Genomic DNA, 18,607 nt, shown 5'->3' on the forward strand with positions numbered 1-18,607 from the left:
AAGTTCTAGCTCCCACAGAGGTTCCTGCAGAACCAAAATTAATTGTTAATACGAAGCTGAATCCCACGTAAAATGTAGTGACCACCTGAACTGAACACACTAAAACAATAAAGCATTTACATGTGTCAGTTATAAACATCAAAATAAACTTTTAAGCAAGTGTTAAAACACACATGCTTAAAATTCAGCATGTGCTTATGTTGATTCAGATTTGTTGATTCAGACCTTAAGGTGCACTATCAGTCTTTCCCTTTACAAAACTAAGATTCTCTCTCTCTCTTTTTTTTTTTTTTTCTTTTTTAATTTCTTACATTTTTAAGGGCCACTTGGCTGCAGGTACTGTAAAAAATGCTACATCTTGTGGAAGTGCCAATTAGAGGCAATAATTACTTGACTTCTCTGCATTAAAATGCCTAGCACTTTTTTTCCTTGGCAGAAGGATTTTTTATTTCTAATCCTATCTGACTTAGAAAACACACTTTTTTATGGAATCTCATTTTGTGATTTCCCTCTACTCAGCATTGGTGAGGCCAGACCTGGAGTATTGTGTCCAGTTCTGGGCCCCCCAGTACAAGAGACACCTGGACATACTTGGAAATACTCCAGCAAAGGAGCACCAAGATGATCAAGGGACTGGAATACCTCTGCTACGAGGAGAGGCTGGGGGATCTGATACAGTTCAGCCTGGAGAAGAGGCTCAAGGGATCTTACCAATGTCGATAAACACCTGAAGGAAGGGTGCAAAGACAGAGTCAGGCTCTTTTCCCCGGTGCCCAGTGCCAGAACAAGAGGCAATGGGCACAAACAAGAGGTTCTGTCTGGACACCAGAAAACACTTCTTTATTGTGCAGGTAACAGAGCAGTGGCACAAGTTGCCCAGAGTTGTGGAGTCTCCTCTTTGGAGTTCTTTAGAAACCACCCGGGCATGGTCCTAGGCAACCTGCTTTGGGTGGCACTTCTTGAAAAGGCAGGTTGGACTGAATGGTCTCCAGAGGTCCCTGCCAACTTCAACCAGTCTGTGATTCTGTGAATGATCAGCAAGAAGATTGCCCAAGTTGTAGAATTCCATTCTTTATTAAACTAATGCACCTAATCTCTTTATTCTCTTTATTAGTTTTAGGAATTCCTTGCAGGGCAGTTCATCAGATCACTTTGTATCACTTAAAATAATTCATATTAGCTGCAACTGCAATGTAGATTTTATGTAGGATTTACTCCTAGATTAACTATACTAAAATATTATTGAATTTTCCTATCCAAAGTAGTTTTTTTCAAGGAATATTAAATCAGTCTGTACCAATGAAAACCTAATTTACTTGAACTGTATGTGTGTTAATGAAATGAAGTGCAAAGCAGAATGATATTTTTTTATATAACTCTGACTAAGTTTTCTGATGAAAAGATAGAGGAAGACAAAGTGGAAAAACCCCAAAACATCTAATACATTTTGAAGTGTTTCTGCATTTTAGAAGATCCCTCTATAATCTTAAGGATCACAAATGTATTTTTTGCGGAATGCTTTTATGAGCTTTTAATAATTCCCATGTGTAAAATAAAAGCTCTGTTTTAACTTCACATCTTCACATTAGGTGCTTTCACTGGAAAATGCTTCCAACCAAATTCTACTTTTTTTTTTTTTAAACTAGTACAGAATATTTTAGAGATTTTTTTTTTTTTTCAGAACTATTCAGTACACTTCTGACTAAAAAAGTGTATGCATAGGTGGGTGTTGATTAATGGTGCTAAAAACACTTTGTGTAGGATCTTATGCTAATTACCCTTTATACCCTAACCTGTGTCAATTTTAACAATCTAAATTAGCATTTTCTCTTAGGACTAAGGAATGTGAGAATTGTGAAATTGGCTCAGTAAGCTGAATTAACAGTGTGAAAATTGAGATGTTCTGTCTTTCTGTATTAACATCTGCTGCTTGTACTAAATGTGATGTTCTAATCTAAGTAATGGAGACATTACCCCACACCCTTGAAGAGGAGGAAAAAAAAAAAAAAAAGGTAAAAGATGGGGTGGGGAAAAAAAATAAAAATCTTGCTACATTGAAAAAAAAAAAAGTGTAATTGGTAACAATTGTTATCGGCAGTTCCAGGTAATCATGTCTGGAATAATGGATTTTTGACATGCAAGTCTTGAAAATTGGTTGCATTATTGTTGATGCAAATAGTTTAGTTTCTTTCCTATTACCGCTGTAGTATAATGGAACACAGTCTTATAGGCAGTGGGTGATACAGAGAGCACATTACTCAGATAAAATCCTGATTACAAATGGTTCCATTTGGTTTATTTTATACTCTAATAGTAACATAAGTCTTTCTAGGTTCATTACATTATTAAAATAAAAACCTATGTTTCTGAAGAGAATAGGAAGTTTTTATTATTGTTTCTTCCTTTAACATACTGTGAGGATTATTCAGATTTTAGGTTTTAGACATTTAGTTGATAAACAGCAGTAATCAATAGCAGCGAGAAGAAGTTTGTGTTTTCAAAATATAATGAACTCTCCCAGACTTGTGAACTGCCCATTGTTGCTCATTATTATCATAATCAATACTGCCTAAAATATTTCTGGGCTGCCAGGATGGCATCTGTGTAAGAAACAACATCCAGAGAGCACTGACTCACTCCAGCTGAGTGGAAGTCAAACTGCAACTTCCTACAGGCTGTACTTACTGTTCCTGGGAGCAGGAAGCCACAATTAAAAACAGCTAAATTCAGGCAAAGATGGATGCTTAAAGATTCAACTTTGTTCCCAGAATTACAGCAATTAGAAATTAAAAACTAATAAAAATTAAAAATAAAAACTACTGGAAAAGCATTCTGGGTATTTGGATGCAAAGGAGAGATGCAAACGCCACACTTGTTGGCTGGTGTCTTGTTAATTTAGCCTTAATGGGGCCAAGCATACTCATGGCTGGCTGGGAAAAGCCTGCTCCAGCAGCGTTCCAAAACCCTGTGTGTTCTGGCTAGGCAAGGAGGATATTGGAGCATCAGAAAGATTTCAGTCCCAGAGCTTGCTTCCAGCTCACAGCTATTTCATAGTGATGCTGACAGCCCAAGCTCTTGGAGCAAATGGAAAGGTTGGAGAGAGCCAGTACAGGGCTTCAGTTCTCATCCTTCACTGTTTGGCAGGAAGCAATGGAAGGGAAAGGAGTTTCTTCCTTACTGCTTTTGCTCAAACTTTTACGAAAATGGAAATAATGAGTTTGGCCCCCAGTCATCACTTCATTAAAATAAAAATCCTTCCTGACAGCCCAAATGTGATCTTATTACTTGTCAGAATACACTTTTGTCCTATTTCTAGCCAAGAACATTTTAAATGATTTCTTTTTATTATTTTTTTCATCTCCACAGCATTGCTATTGCTATATGCAGTCTTTCAGAATCATTGTATCGATTTCCAAGAATTCAATTCAAAATGAATTTCCAAATCTTAAAGGGACTCCAGACAAAACAGCTTACAAATAAAAAAGTAAAGAAGGCATCACGGTTGCCCTCAGCTATGGTAGCTATATATTCGGTTCTTTGCAAACTAGCACAGTCTAAAAGACCAGCAAATAGTTTTGAAAAGTTCAGCTCAGTGAAAATGTAAATGAGTTGTCATCCCCATTTGTTACTTCCCAGTTTAAGCATGTACTTCCATTAAACACCTACTTAAGTTTTTATCTGAAATAACACTCCAAAAGGCAAGCATCACTCCAGTCTTAGTTTTCCTTGTTAGAAGCAAATTTATGTGGATCTCAAGCAAAAGACTTGCTCTGTACTTGCCACCCCAGAATGTCGGGTAATATACAGTTTTCAGGGAATTCTTAACTTTAATGCTTTTTTATTAAGATGCTCAGTGACCCAGGCAGAGCACTGGTGGATATAATACAGTAACAGATGCTTCATGAGTACAGGTCTCTGCTTTGGTCCGCTACACAAGTTGCACTAAGTTTGTTTTGGATAAGTGTGTGGGCTTATGCACCATGACTTGATAGCTTCTCATTTAACTCTATGAGTTAGTTATTCACTGAAGATGCTACTTACATTTTCTTTTATAATTCCTTGGATATCTGCAATAAGAATGTTGCAATAAACTGAAAGTCAGATACCAGTAGACATAAAATCACTTCTTAAGCACCTGTAAATTTTCTCTGGTTTCTTCCACTTTCTCTTAAAGAACGATAAAAGTGATTTATTGCAGCTTAGTTTGTCGCCAGAAGAGACTTCTTCCCTAACACCCGGAAATGCTCAGCAGAGTCATGTGCCATTCCTAATCCACGATCTAAGACAAATCTTTTTTCTGCATTTTTTCCTGCTCAGCTTTCCCTGTTGCTGTTACAAACAATACTGACTAGTCATTGGGACTGCCCATCAACTGAAAGCAATTGGACATGTATAGGCCGGCATCAGCTTGGAAGTTTTATCTGCTTTCTCAAAGTTCATGTGGACCCACCCTGAGTGATTTTTCTGCTAAAATAAGCTGTGTCTAACATCTCTGAGTACTGGGCTCTTTAATCAATAATGCTCAGGACTGTGAAAAAAGAAGATTCTGGCAAAATCATATTGCTTGAGTGCTGAACTTTTTTTTGTCAAACTTGATTTTTATTAAACATATCTGATTTATGCTCTACAGTCTCTTGGGGGTGAAAAGGCAAATTAATTTAATAGTAGATTTACTTTCTACCAACATCTGTTTGCAATCTGGCCAGGCTGCTATGAATATTAGTTTCTTGTGTTCAAAATTAAGTCTTGTATTACTCATGCTGAGTTCTACGAAAGATTCCAGACCCTTACTCTTGGAAGGGGTTTTTATTTTTATTTATTTTTATTTTGTTTTATTTTATTTTCTGAAAAAGTAACATTACATTTGGACCTGCAAAAGAAATGATTTACTGTTCCCCAAATAATACCAAATGCAATAATATCATATTGCAAATACAGCAGAAATTAGCATGTGGTATGGACAGAAAAAAAAAAAAAAAAGATGCCAAGCAGAAATTATATATTTCTTTTCCTTCTCTTGGTAACCAATGCAAATAACCGGCCTTGTTAATCCAAATGATTTATTTTGTTTTTCTTTGCATCACTGCAATGCTTTGGAAGGACCAGTGGGTTTATTGATGGAATTACTCCAAGTGGTGGAACTAGTTCAAGCAGAGATGGTGAAGGGACAATGACTTCAGTACTTTCAGAGATTGGGTACCATCAGTCATCATCAGATCACAAATTTATGTGATGTTTGTGAAGAATATATGCTCAAATATTTTGTTGCACTGGGACCACAGCCCTCAGACATTTGAAATGTTAAGACCAGAAAAGACATCACAGAATAGAGCAGGAAGAAAAATGGCTGAAGAGGATATTAAGAAACTATGAAGACCACTTTGAATTTTAGAGAGATTATTCAGTGGTGAAGGTCCTGCTTCAATTCAAAATATCTGTAGTGATATCTTAGTTTGTTAGGAAGTGCATCCGATTGGTGGTATTTGTTCACCGGTCCTTCTGCTGGTGGATGTCATTGGTGGATGCTGCAATTAATGTAATTTAGTAGGACTGTTATTTTAGAAAGTTGACTCCATCCTTCATGTGGAAGAAAGCCAAGATAAAGCCAAAGACCCTTCATTCCAATCAGAGAGTAATGAGGTGCATGTTAATAGTGAGTTCATTCCACAGACCCATTCTGCAACTCTTCACCAATATAACGTGTTTCCTCACATGTGAGAGTGCCTTCCACACACAGTTAAAATACTCTGCACCTGAGCCATTGAGCTGGTAAAAGAATGAGGTGGTAGGAGTTGGACCTGAATGATTTAGTGGGAACTCACTGGAAGAAGATCATTTGGGCCTACCTGAAATCTGTATGGCACCTTGGAAATAATTATTATATTCTTGAATTTTCAAGTTAAAAAGGAATTGCTACAGGGATTCAGCACGTAGTTTCAACACCAGATCAGTTTTCACACTAATGATGCCAAATTGCTTTGGCCTCCTAGCTTTTTGTTCTTTGCCCTCTCCGCAAATTCCCTTCATTCAATTTCTCTATCATCATCATAGATCTTCCTCATCTTCTTGTCATTTTGATCCCACCTGGTATTTTTCTCTATTTTTTTTTTTCCTCTTCCCATTGTGAAAGTTATGTCTATGGTCCTTCCTTTCCAGGGACTGGAAGAGTCAGCACCAGACAAGGTGATGCTTTTTTCTGGTTCTCTTCAGGGTTGTAGACACCAGGTATTTAAAATACCATCTTCCAGACTTGAAGCAAGTATTTGCCTCTTGAATTGGCAGTTTTTTAGTAGCTTTAATTATCAGCTTTTTAATTATCAACTTTTCTCCTGAAATCTCTTTTCTACTTCCTACTTGCTCATAGAATCTCACTGGCTTTAAGAGGATGTTACAACTCACTAAAATAACTCACAGTCTTCTGTGAGATTAAGAAGAGTCTTCAGAGCTACACCATTTTGTACCTTTCCCTTTTCTTCCACTGCATCTCTTACTTGTATATTTTTGCCCTGTGCAAACCAGTAAAACATTTTATTGTGAAGAAATCTTTTTCATGATAGCATCTCTGCTGTTTCCTTATCATTTTTTTCATCTCAGTTATTGTGCTCAGTGTTTATACACACCCATCTGGAAAGCTGGTTAGACAACCTGGGCCAAAGTGCCAGAGATAGAAAGACAACCCTGCCTGTTCTTATTGGCATGAAAGATTTGTACCATTCTCTTCCATGTCTCATGATGCCCAGTCAAAATCAACACCTGAAAAAGGATCCAAAGCCAAACCCTAGCTAAAAAGAAGAAAAGGTAATGTGAGGATAATACACATCAAAGGATATGACGTCTTGACACAACTCTCAGCATCCAGGTGATTGGTTTCACATTGTTAACATTGTCTATTATTTAAAATCTTTTTCCATTCTTCTTATTCCTAGATTCTCAGTTGCCTTGGCAGCAAAACATGTTATCTCAACATAAATCTGGCCATTAAACTATATGCATTTTACATCTTGCTAACCTCAGACTGATTATGATGTGCCATCTGTAAGAATGAAATCCTAGAACTGAAAAAAAAAAAAAAAAAACGAAAAAGAAAAAAGAAAAAAAAACAAAACTGCCCAGATCAGTGCAAAAGAGGAATATAACAAAAGAGGAGAAAAAGGTATTTCATCCTTGCAGACTTGAACTTCATTCCCATATCACAAGGAACAAGGGAATAGAAGAAGGCAGTCATTCTCTGAGCCAGAGAAAGAGCACATATACCAAATCAGCTTATCTGAGTGAATAACATTGGGTAAATCTAACTTTGAATGCTCTCACACAAGGTAAGTACCTTGCTCCTTTCTTCATGGCTAGTCATTCTTCATGGCTACGTTGCATTTTCCAGGCATCTTTCACCTAACAGACGGGGAGAAGTGAGGTCATGAGAATCTGTAGCTACAGGATTCTGTCTGTAAGCAGATAATATTAATTGTTCAATAACTGAGAGGTATATCTCCTGACAAATGTTATCTTGAGCTTCTTTGGCAAACAGTGAGATAAAACAGTCTGAATTCAGGGATCTCCACAAACCCACCTACCACCTGCAGCCCATCTGCTCAGCAACAGTGGGCACAGTGAGCTCAATGTTTAAAGTTGTTTTTAAGATATAGTTGAACAAAAGCAAACTCGTGGTCCTAATATCATAGTCTTGAAATTCCAAGCTTATTTAGAGTTCATCATAAAGTCTTGAAGACTGGTTTATCTCTAAATTACAGCTCTCTTGTTTGCTGGTCAAAAGCCAATGCTTGCAGCCCAGAAAGCCCATTGCATCATGGGCTGCATCAACAGAGAAGTGGCCAGCATGAGGGATTTGTACCTTTCTACTCAGCCCTTTTGAGGCCCCAGTTGGAGCACTGCATCCACGTATGGAGCCCCCAGCACAAGAAAGATATGGATATGTTAGAGTGGGTCCAAAGGAAGCCATAAGAATTATCAGAGTGTTGAAGCACCTCTGCTATGAAGAAAGACTGAGGGAGTTGGGGAAGTTCAGCTTGAAGTCAAGGCTCTGGGGAGACCTCATTGCAGCCTTTCAATACTTAAAGGGGGCTTATAAAAGAGATGGAGAAGGACTTTTCACTCAGGCAGATAATAATAGGACAAAGGAGAATGTTAAACTAAAAGAGAGGAGATTTAGATTAGAAGTTAGGTGAATTCTTCTTTCAGAGAGAGGGTGGTGAGGCACTGGCGCAGGCAGTCCACAGCCCATAGAAGCTGTGGATGCCCCGTCCCTGGCAGTGTTCAAGGCCAGGCTGGATGGCCTTTGGGTAGCCTGGGGTGGTGGGAGGGTGGAACTGGACATTTTGGTAGAAACTAGACACCCTTCCAAACCAAACCATTCTGTGATTCTATGAAATGACCTTGCCCAGAACCATGCAACATGAATAGAACTCAAAATATTGTTAAATATGTAGTTTATTATTTATTTATTTATAAGTTGTTTTTTTTCCCATCAGACTTTCTTTTCCATAAGATAATAATACACCGGGTTTTGTCATAGTCCAATACTTCTTTGACTTTGTTTTCCTTCTATGGTGTTTCCAACCCTCACTGGTCATGCCATAAGGCACCACCTGACCATTTAAAGCTAGTAAGATGAATGTGACCTGAGAGCGCAAATACTTTGAAATTGCTGGAGTTTAATTACATGGGATTATGAAGAGGTAGATGAGAAGCTAATTGAAAGTCAACAGACATGGATTTGCCCTCAGTTCTACCCCTTAAAAAATAAAAAAAATAAAAAAATAATAATAAAATAAAATAAAAGCCTGTTGTATGATCTTGGACAAATCTATTTAAGTCTTTGCTCTTTCTTCGTTAACTTCATCAGCTTTGTCCTTTCAAATACAATATTCTCTGGGACACAGATTGCTTTTTTCCTGTGTCTGTAGAGTGTCTAGAACTAGAAGTTTCAGCCTTAGTGGAAACCTTCAAGTGGAATTGCAAGAATAGTAATTATGGAGTCTTTGTACCCTGTGTCACAAGCCCCTAATGAGTTAATAGAGAAGTGTCAGTGTTAATATTAAAGGAAGGACAACAGATACAGCCAAGAGGGGATTAAAAAATCACCTTTGGTGCTTGAAAAATCTGTAATAGATGAAGAGTTTCTTGTGGAGTCTGTTTTATTTAGACAATAAGACATTTGTTCAAATTACAATAGACATTCAAAGACTTCTTATTAGAAACTTTAAAATCCTGAAGGAAGCTTTTCTTTTCTTTTCTTTATTCCATTGAAGCCTACAAGAAAGATTCTTGCTTTCTTATTGCTCTGGGAGAGACTTTTCTACCAGCAAGTGAAACATTTGCTAAATATAAGGTTTTATGTTTTATTTTATCAAAGTCTTTTGACCATACCTATTGTTTCAAAACATTTTACAGTTTCTGTAGTGTCCTTCCATTTTTCTAAAACACTGCAGTTACTCAGAATGGAAACTAACAATGGGACTCTGAGCAGTGCAGTGTGTCAAATGCATTGTACAGAATATCTCTGTGTATTTGAGAATGATGAAAATGATAGAACCTAAGTTTGTACTGTTGGAAAGAAAAGCATACATTTGTGCAATTCTATTGATATAGAAATGTTCTTTGGGTTCACAGGCTAAGCCTCATGATGGGGAATGAATGTGTTTACATATCTTTATTTCTTTGAAGCAGAATGTTTACCATTTTAGCTCCTCACGATGAATAGAGAGCAGGGCTTATGTGGTCACTGAAAGCAACAAAGGATTTCAATGAGTTTGTAGCATAATTTCCCTGAGCTTTAAGGATAGTGCAGCAGTAGGAAAATAGCATAGCCAATAAGCTGCTTTTTGTAAAAAAAAAAGCTAGAGTCAGAAAGATGTGAACTAAGAGAAAGATCCTGCAAATGCTTGTATGTTTAAGTAGTTCTAAAGTTGTCATGGTTCAGGGTCAGCAAAGTACATAAGCATAAATTGTTCGAAAAGTCCAATTGCCTTCAGCTGGACCACTTAGGTATTTATATTTAACATATGTTTGGTATATTGCTGGCCAACATGCCCAATATGATACTTACAGTAGAAGGTGAGGAACACATTAAATCATCACAAAATGAAGCAATTTCCAGGACAATGGTATTATGCTGAAAGAAATTCCTAAACCCATGGGTAAAAACTAACTTGCAATATTTGTCTTCACAAGTTTCAAATCAGGTAATATTTTCAACAACAAATACTGTGGGCATGAGTTTATTATCACTTTAAAACACCAGAACAGGGTAGGACTGTCCTCTGCCCTGAGCGATCCCAATGACTTTCATGCAAAAGGGATATAAACAAGCTATGAATAACTGTTCTGAACATGTATCTCTTGGTGCCCCCTGCCCTTCTTTCTGGTACCCTGATGATATCACAGAATAACAGAGTCACAGAATGGCCGAGGTTGGAAGGGACCTGAGAAGATGATCTAGTCTAACCCCCATGCCGAGCAGGATCACCTAGAGGACACTGCACAGGATGGCATGCAGGCAGATTTTGAATATCTCCAGAGGAGACTCCACACTCTCTCTGGGCAACCTGTCCCAGTGCTCTGTCACTCTCATAGTAAAGTGCCCTCTCATATTCAATCAGAACTTCCTGTGCTTCAGTTTGTGCCCATTGCCTCTCATCCTGTTGCTGGGCACAACTGATAAGAGACTGGCTCCATCCTCTCAACACCCTCCCCTCAGATATTTATACACATTGATGAGGTCTCCTCTTTTTCAGGCTAAGCAGGCAGAGGTTTCTCAGCCTGTCCTCGTACAATAGGTGCTCCAGACCTCTCATCATCTTAGCAGCCCTCCTCTGGACTTGCTCCTGTAGTTCTATGTCCCTCTTCTACTGGGGAGTCCAGAACTGGACACAATACCAGGGCTGAATAGAGGGGGAGCATCACTTCCCTTGACCTGCTGGCAACACTCTTCTAAATGTACCTCAGGATAACATTGGCCTTCTTGGCCACAGAGGCACATTGCAGACTCATGGTTAGCCTGCTGTCCACCTGGACTCCCAGGTCCCTCTCTGCAGAGTTGCCCTCCAGCAGGTCAGCCCCCATACTTTTTGAGAACCAATTCTGAAGCCATATCCATGTCATGTACACACCTCACATTACAAGCTATAGTGCATATCTGACTCTGCTACATCCATTCTCCTCCTGCTATGGAAAATAAATAATGCTATGTGATTTATCACAGAATCATAGAATTTTTAAGGTTGAAAAAGATCTCCAAGATCATCTGGTCTGACCATCCCCCTACCACCAGTAACATCCACTAAATCATGTCCCTAGGCACTACGTCCAAACTTTCCTTCCACATCCCCAGGCATGGTGACTGCACCACTGTTTGGTGATATGTCACGTTTCAGAATATAAAGGGCAACACTTGCTGCGCCTACTTGGAAGACTAAACTAGATGTTTTGGCAGAATGAGGGTGCCCAGGTCCCATACAGTCTGTTTTCCAGTGTTGCTTAGGCTGGAAACATGTGTAAATTGGTGTCCACATTATGGAGTTTACAGATTGTTAAGATATCTGGAACAAATGAATAGTTTCTTCAAGCTGTCCAAAAAAACAAACAAACAAACAAACAAACAAAAAAAAACAAACAAACAAACAAACAAAAAAACTGTCTTAAAGTGTTTCATATTTGCTTTCATTAAGATTGGTGGCTCGAACTTTGACAACTCACAACACCCTTGGCATACGAAGAAGTCTCTGTATGGTTTGACCTCTTAATGTCTGAACTGCGTTCAATACATATCCAGAACTGGGAATATGCATAAAGCATCATATTTTCTGAGTATTTTCTTAGCCCTAAGGCCAGCTGGATGCTCCTAGAGGTCCACACAATATCCACACAACCATGCTCCACAGTTCACCTGTGTCCCTCTGGTGTAGAGCCAGCTCCTCTGGGCAAAGTGTTCTGGTGGAGATAAAACTCATTGGGGTCGGCAATAGAGCTTCCCAAAACAGGGCTGAAATTGCAGGCTTGACTCTTCTCCAGAAATGTATGAAAACAGAGACAACTTTCTTGCCCATTAGGCCCTGCTCCACATCCTCAGTTTTTGTCTTCACAGGGTCCCTAAAACATCTGCGCTAGAAGAAATATTTACTGAGCTCTTAAGATTCATAGCTTCAGGATAATATTTTAGTGATTTTTTTTTTCCTCGGGGGGAAAAAAAAAAAAAAGAGTACATACCTTTGAATATGAATCCTGCATGACACAGTTATGTATCCTATGTCAGTGTAACTTGCTAGAGACAATATAACGTGCATCTTCGGTCTTTTTCTCTTACCGTGTTTCACAAAATTGGAGGACAAGGTCTGGTGTTGGTTTTGCTTTGGTTTTTGAAGATTATTTTAATTATCTGTGGCTGTCTGCATTGCATTTGGAAAAGCAATTAGCTTCATATACTTAGACTGTTCTCTACAGACATCAGGTGTTAAGAAAACAGTGCTAAGAAAATTCACAAAAGCTCTTGGCTCTCTTGCATAACAGCTGGCTGAACGGATAGAGGGTTAAGGTTTCGTTTTGGAAGTGGACGGGCCTTTGAAGTCAGTGAAATAACTCTCCTGGTTTAGATTCAATTTTCAGTCAATTGGTGGTCAGATTAGCTGTAGGACTGCTAGTGTCTTGCTGGTGATGAGCTAAAGCAATTAGATGCCTGAAGCTTGTCATCTCCTTGTTAACAGGCTTCTGGGTATGCCTGCAGCCCCCTTATTTGCAGAAGACTGTAATTCAAATGACATTTGTGAGTTATTTATAGGAAACTAGTGCTGGAGCTGTAACCTATATAAAATCAGCCACTATTTTAGTTCCTTGACTGAGATATATTCTCCAAGATTTCCTGGCTTCAGGATTCTCCTGATTTCAAATGTAGGGTCAAGCTGGACCCACCCTTTTATTTTATTTTTTTTTTTTTTATGTGGAAATCTTTCTATGTTTTATGTGGAAATCTTTCTATTATTCTGTGATTAATGTCTCTTGAAAGCTCAGGCCCAGGCATTAGAAATCAAAAAAAGTGCAGAAATATGCAGGAATGAGTGGGCAGCCTCAAGACCAGGCAGTGTGAATGTTTCTCAGAGTATGTTCATTCACAGAGACTGAGGACACAGCAGAGCTCATATGGAAAGCACTCGGGAACCAGGAAGGAAATTTGGTAGCTCAGTCAGCTGCAGAGATGGAAACATTGGGTAACAGCAACATTAACTGTGAGAAAGGAGCTGCATCTGCCCTGTCACTCATAAGCAGGCACATTTTATCTGCTTGCTGAATTCATCCACTGGTGTCATTATTCTGCAGATTCTGCCTGTGCTTTCTCTCTCTGCAGCATCACCAGATCAAACCTTTCCCCTGCAATATATAGGAATCCATCACACCAGCTCAATTCTGTATAGTACAGTACAACACTTTCTGGTTTAAGTCCACTGAATAAATATGGTGAATTTAATTATTACTATCCATCAGATCCTCTTTTCCTAAATTCCCTAATTTCCACTCCACTTCCCCTTCTTTCTGTAAAACAAGTATCTGGAAAGAATTCATCTTTAATCATAGAGAGACATTTAAATTTGAGTTGAACAGATTTAATTAATGTGTAGAACTAAAAATTAGAATAGTGTCAGTACCTTGTTTTTTATATGTGTTAAGAGTGTTATTTGAGAACAGTTGTAATAGAATAGTTGTAATTTACTTCAAAGCATAAAATTGATCAGATCAATGTGTAGCAAAATGATGCATGGTTGCTGAGATTATGGTAATTAATTAATCACCTAAATGTATGTTTAAAGTGAAGTTTGATTGATAAGAGCCAGCAAGATTAAAATTAATCAGTAATCCACACAAAATGCACAACTATTTTAGCATCATTTTTGTAAATCTTTCATAATTCTTTACAAATATTAATAAAACAAATATGTTTTGACTGCATAAAATAACCTTAAAAGCATATTGGGCTCCATTTTCATTACCAGACAGTTATCTCCAGCATAAATATGTTCCTGTTATGCATAGAAAGATGCCAGATTGACACATCCATTCAGGAGTGCCAAACTCTGTGCTTTCTGACTGCTATATTGATTCCAGTGAGAGGTTTTGTTGCTGGATCTTAATTAAGCTTGCTGATGATGAAGCTCAAACCAGATTAAACACAACATATTCTTCCTTGCTACAGTCACTCCTAAGTGACATTAGAAATCAGAAGCACCAGCAGAAACTACTTATATTTTGACTTTGCTAATGATTTAGGCTGTCATGATCACCTCTGAAAACCTCTCTTGTTATCAATTTCCTGTTACCCATATTTGTACAAGTGAGAATTTACATACTTATTTTGATGTGTTCATATATTTATATGTGTATACACTTGCTAGGGGTCTAACCTCTTACCGTAATGGAGTTCTAATGAATATATTGGACAAAGTTGAGAAATGAACTTTAGCCCAAAGTAGACATTTACAATGATGGCTACATATTTTCTAGCCCATGCTGGCTGTATTACATATATGGCTGCAAGGAGAGCTGAGACATCTAGCTTGCATACATAAATGTCCATCTCAATACCTAAGTCAAAACTTCTTGGTGTGTATAACCCCTTCGACAATACCATTTTTCCCCATTGTATGACAATCTCAGCATTATTTTCTTGTCTTTCATAAAACCTTAATTCCTTAAATCTGAATTTGGCTTATATGTATATAATTATTTTCTGGACTTGAAGTCTGAAAAGCATGAACACAGAAATAACTCCTAGCTGAACATGTGACAAACACAAGTTAAAAGATAATATCTGATATCATATCTGATCAAATATGATCAGAATTTAAAACAAACAAACAAAAAGGCAATGATTTAAACAACAAAAACAACAGTGATTAATTGGGAGCTTCTTACCATTTGAACTTACAGAGTAGATAATTAAGTTTTTGGTGAACCAAAAACTCACCCTCTTTCCATCTGTTCCTCACAGAAAGACTGAAGGAGGACTGGTGAAGAAGTGATTGCGATCAGGTGAATATAGACTTTTAACCTTCAGGACCAAAATTCCCCTCTATGAATTTCTTAGGAAAGTCCCTATAACCATGTGTGCACTGCAGTAAACAAACAACTATAACCTTATCACTGGTACTGTAATAATACTAATATTTATGTTCCAGATGACAGAACACTAGTTTGGAAATTTAGGAGCCTTGGAATTGCATTCCCAGCTCGCCTGCCAGACAACTGTGAACCATACAAAGGTCATTCCATACTCTGCATGCAGCTGGTTTCCCAGCTTCAAAATACTTTATTTTGTTATTTTTTTCCTTTTTTTTTTTTTTTTTTTTTTTTTCGTTTTGGAACTCTTGTCTGCTTAATCTGCTTAATCTGTAAATTCTCTGGGGTAGAGACTCTTGTTATATACAGAAAGGGGTCTTGGTCTCACAAGACCTTCACATTTTATGATAATACAAATAACATTAATCTTATACATATTTGTTCCTGTTTAACCTGGTTATGTGTATAGACAAAGCATCGCATTTGGTGAGCACATTTGAGAGTTGCATCTGAATTGCTTTCAGCCACTGATTTTAATCCATATTACAGAACTGTTTTACAATCAGACTAATGCATCTGATATACAATCATTAATTTTCAAAATATTTATAATTTTCCCAGCGGAACAACTTGGTGTGGCCAACATATTGTGGATCTACATATTATTCACAGCACTGTAAAAAATTAAAAGATGCATTAAAAGATTTTGACTTATCAATATTGACAACACCTAACTACACCTCTTCAAAAGACACTTCTACAGCTTAATGTATAGCTGACTAGCTCTTTGATGAGAAGTTAATTTGACCATAATGGTTCTGTTTGAATCACTTGGGTCTGTCAAATTAATAAGACCTCATAAATCACTTGGCTATAACTCAGAAATTCCCAAGATGTCACAACAGATAGTAGTAGTATATAAAACACTTAAAAGCGACATGCAAAATGATCTGTAAGCTTTCTGCAGGGATATCCTTCTCTAATCTGAAATTAAGCTCTTGTGTGTAGACAGTGAGCACCAGAGGACCAGAGGTGACTTGTCCCTGTTTCTAGCCTCATATCTCACATCTCCAGCCAGCTTTGCTCTCAAGAACTTAGGTGAAATGAAAATGTAGACTTCCTGTTCCAAATGCAGAAAAAAGTCCAAGTTGTGATGAGCCTGGTACTCATGAGATGGATGCATTAATTATTGTATTGAACATGAACAGAGACTCAAGTGGGAGGTGTTTTTGGAGTCAGAATTTTAAAGCCTGTGGTTAGAGGGTAGGGATATGAGGATGGACATCTCCACAGGAAGGGGAACAAACTTGACCAAATGTTGGAAGAATTAAAAAAACTTAAAGTTTAAAAACTTAAAGAAAAATGTTAATTTTTTACATGTGTATTTATACACACGTAAACAGAACAGAACAGCTTTTCTGGAGTTATTTTTTGTCATTTGGGCTGAGTAGTTTAGTAAAACCATAACAACAACAACAACAATAAAAGTGAAGAGCTTGAAACCATCATTCAGACACCATAAAGATGCTACAGTGCATAAATACTCTATATTCTCTATTCATTATTTCTGAAAACTTCTGTGCTTTCCTCTTATCAGCTTATGCTGAACATCTTCCAAAATAAGATATGTCCCTGACTGTTTAGTATAGAAAGAAAAAGACAATGATAAAGTATAAGTAATAAAACAGCAGACAAAGTTGATGCCAGGGGCAAGCTCATGTAAGTTGCCACTACAATTATCAAATTATACAAAAGAGAACCTCCCAATTTGGAACTGATTATTTTTTGACTTCATAAAACTACAGGGATAATTCATTCATTGCCCTTTTCTGCTCCCTTTAATTAGGTATTTTCAACAAGTCCCTTCTTCAGCATTAAAGTTGTTATGAAGCATGGGTAAGACAAGCTTTTTTTCTATGACTCATTGTAGATAATAATGGCAGGATCCTGAAAACATTTTCTCAGTGGAGGAAAACTTTCTGCATCTTTACAGTACTCCAACCTATATAAAACCAATGGAAACAAAAAAAAAAAAAAAAAAAAAAAAAAAAAAAAAAAAAAAAGTTAAAACAAACTGAAATCCCTACATATTTCGCTAAATGAAGGAGAGTTATGTGAAATACTTTAAAGCCTTCATATTGCTCTCCTCACAGCAGTGTCCCACAAGATCTTTGGCCTAGTAGTTTTCATAGTCCCAGCCATAATTTTTAGCTACCTTCTTAACTGTCCTGTTTTCAGCTGTGATTTTTTTTTTTCTTTTCCTATTATCTAGTATGGTGCTGTGTTTCGGATTTAGGACGAGAATAATGCTGATAACAAACCAATCTTTGAGTTGTTGCAGAGCAATGTTTACACAGAGCCAAGGACTCTTCTGCTTCTTGTGCTGCCCTGCCAGTGAGGAGGCTGGGGTGCACCAGGAGCAGGGAGGAGAGGCAGCTAGGACAGCTAGCCCAGGCTGACCAAAGAGGTATCCCATACCACGTAGCATTATGCTGAAAAATAAAACAGGGAAAAGTTGGCTAGGGGAGCTGCTGGTGCTTGGGAACTGGCTGGGCATCAGTCAATGGGTAGTGAGCACTTGACTCGTGAATCTCTTGTGCTTTTTTTTTTTTTTTTTTTGGTGGTGGTAGTGGGTTTTATTTTTATATATTTTTATTTACTTTTATTTTCTTTCCTGTCTTATTAAACTGTCTTTATCTCAGCCTATGAGTTCTCACATTTTTTTGCCTTTCTTTTATTTGATTCTATCCCCCCCAATCACACTGGGGTGGGAGGGGTGGGGAGAGTGGAGGTGGATTGGAGAGCAGTGTAGTGTGTAGCTGCCTGCCAGGTTAAACTATACCACTCAGCCTGACCAAACAGTCCCACATCTCCTTCTTGTTGTAAGGGTGCCTTATCTGTCAGGTTTTAGGAACTTGAGAAAGAATGGTAATGAACACAATGAAAAGAATATTCAGAGAAAAAATACCTACAGAAGAATTAGCTGAGGGTGGTTCAGCTTTCTTCCTGGTCCCATATCTGTCTTCATTTCGCTGTAAGGATAATAATTGTATTAACAGGCCCTGGAGCAGGAATGGAAGGATCTTCACTCCAAGATGGTGCCCCATGTAATTTTGTCTCACCACTGCTCTCTACCTTTAAAAGTCTTGCACACCTTTGAACCCTCCATAAAAACAGATAGCACCTCCTCTTCCTCCTTCTCTTGCTAGGGTTTTGCAGAAAAAAATGACTGAAGATCAGTGTTTTCTGTTGCGTTAGGCACCTTCTGAATATACTCATCACATTAGGCCGCCAAGGGATGTGAGATGGAGAAAAGCTGTGTCCTGGGCAGGCCTGGCAATGACTCACTGTGCCCTGCCAGGTTGATGGCAGCTTTGACAGCAGAAAGACTGCCAGGTTTCCTAGAAATTATGTAGTGAAAACATAAATGCCAGCAGATTTTCAAATATCTAAATATTTATCTGGATTCATTTATTCACCACAGGTGACCTGAGCACAAAACGATCCCGTAAATGACTAGAAATCAATGACAGACATGAGAGTCAAA

General features: G+C 37.9%; 1 long non-coding RNA gene across 1 annotated transcript; it reads right to left on the bottom strand.

Moving 5' to 3' along the window:
• Nucleotides 1–16,425: 16,425 nt before the first annotated feature.
• On the bottom strand, nucleotides 16,426–18,181 carry LOC110352326 (uncharacterized). Its single transcript, XR_002401146.1, has 2 exons — nucleotides 18,033–18,181; nucleotides 16,426–17,062 (listed from the first exon to the last, which is right to left on the bottom strand). It is a non-coding gene; the product is annotated as an uncharacterized lncRNA (long non-coding RNA).
• Between the last annotated feature and the right edge of the window lie 426 nt (nucleotides 18,182–18,607).

The sequence above is a fragment of the Anas platyrhynchos genome, chromosome 1, assembly GCF_047663525.1.
Source record: "Anas platyrhynchos isolate ZD024472 breed Pekin duck chromosome 1, IASCAAS_PekinDuck_T2T, whole genome shotgun sequence".
Lineage (NCBI taxonomy): Eukaryota > Metazoa > Chordata > Aves > Anseriformes > Anatidae > Anas > Anas platyrhynchos.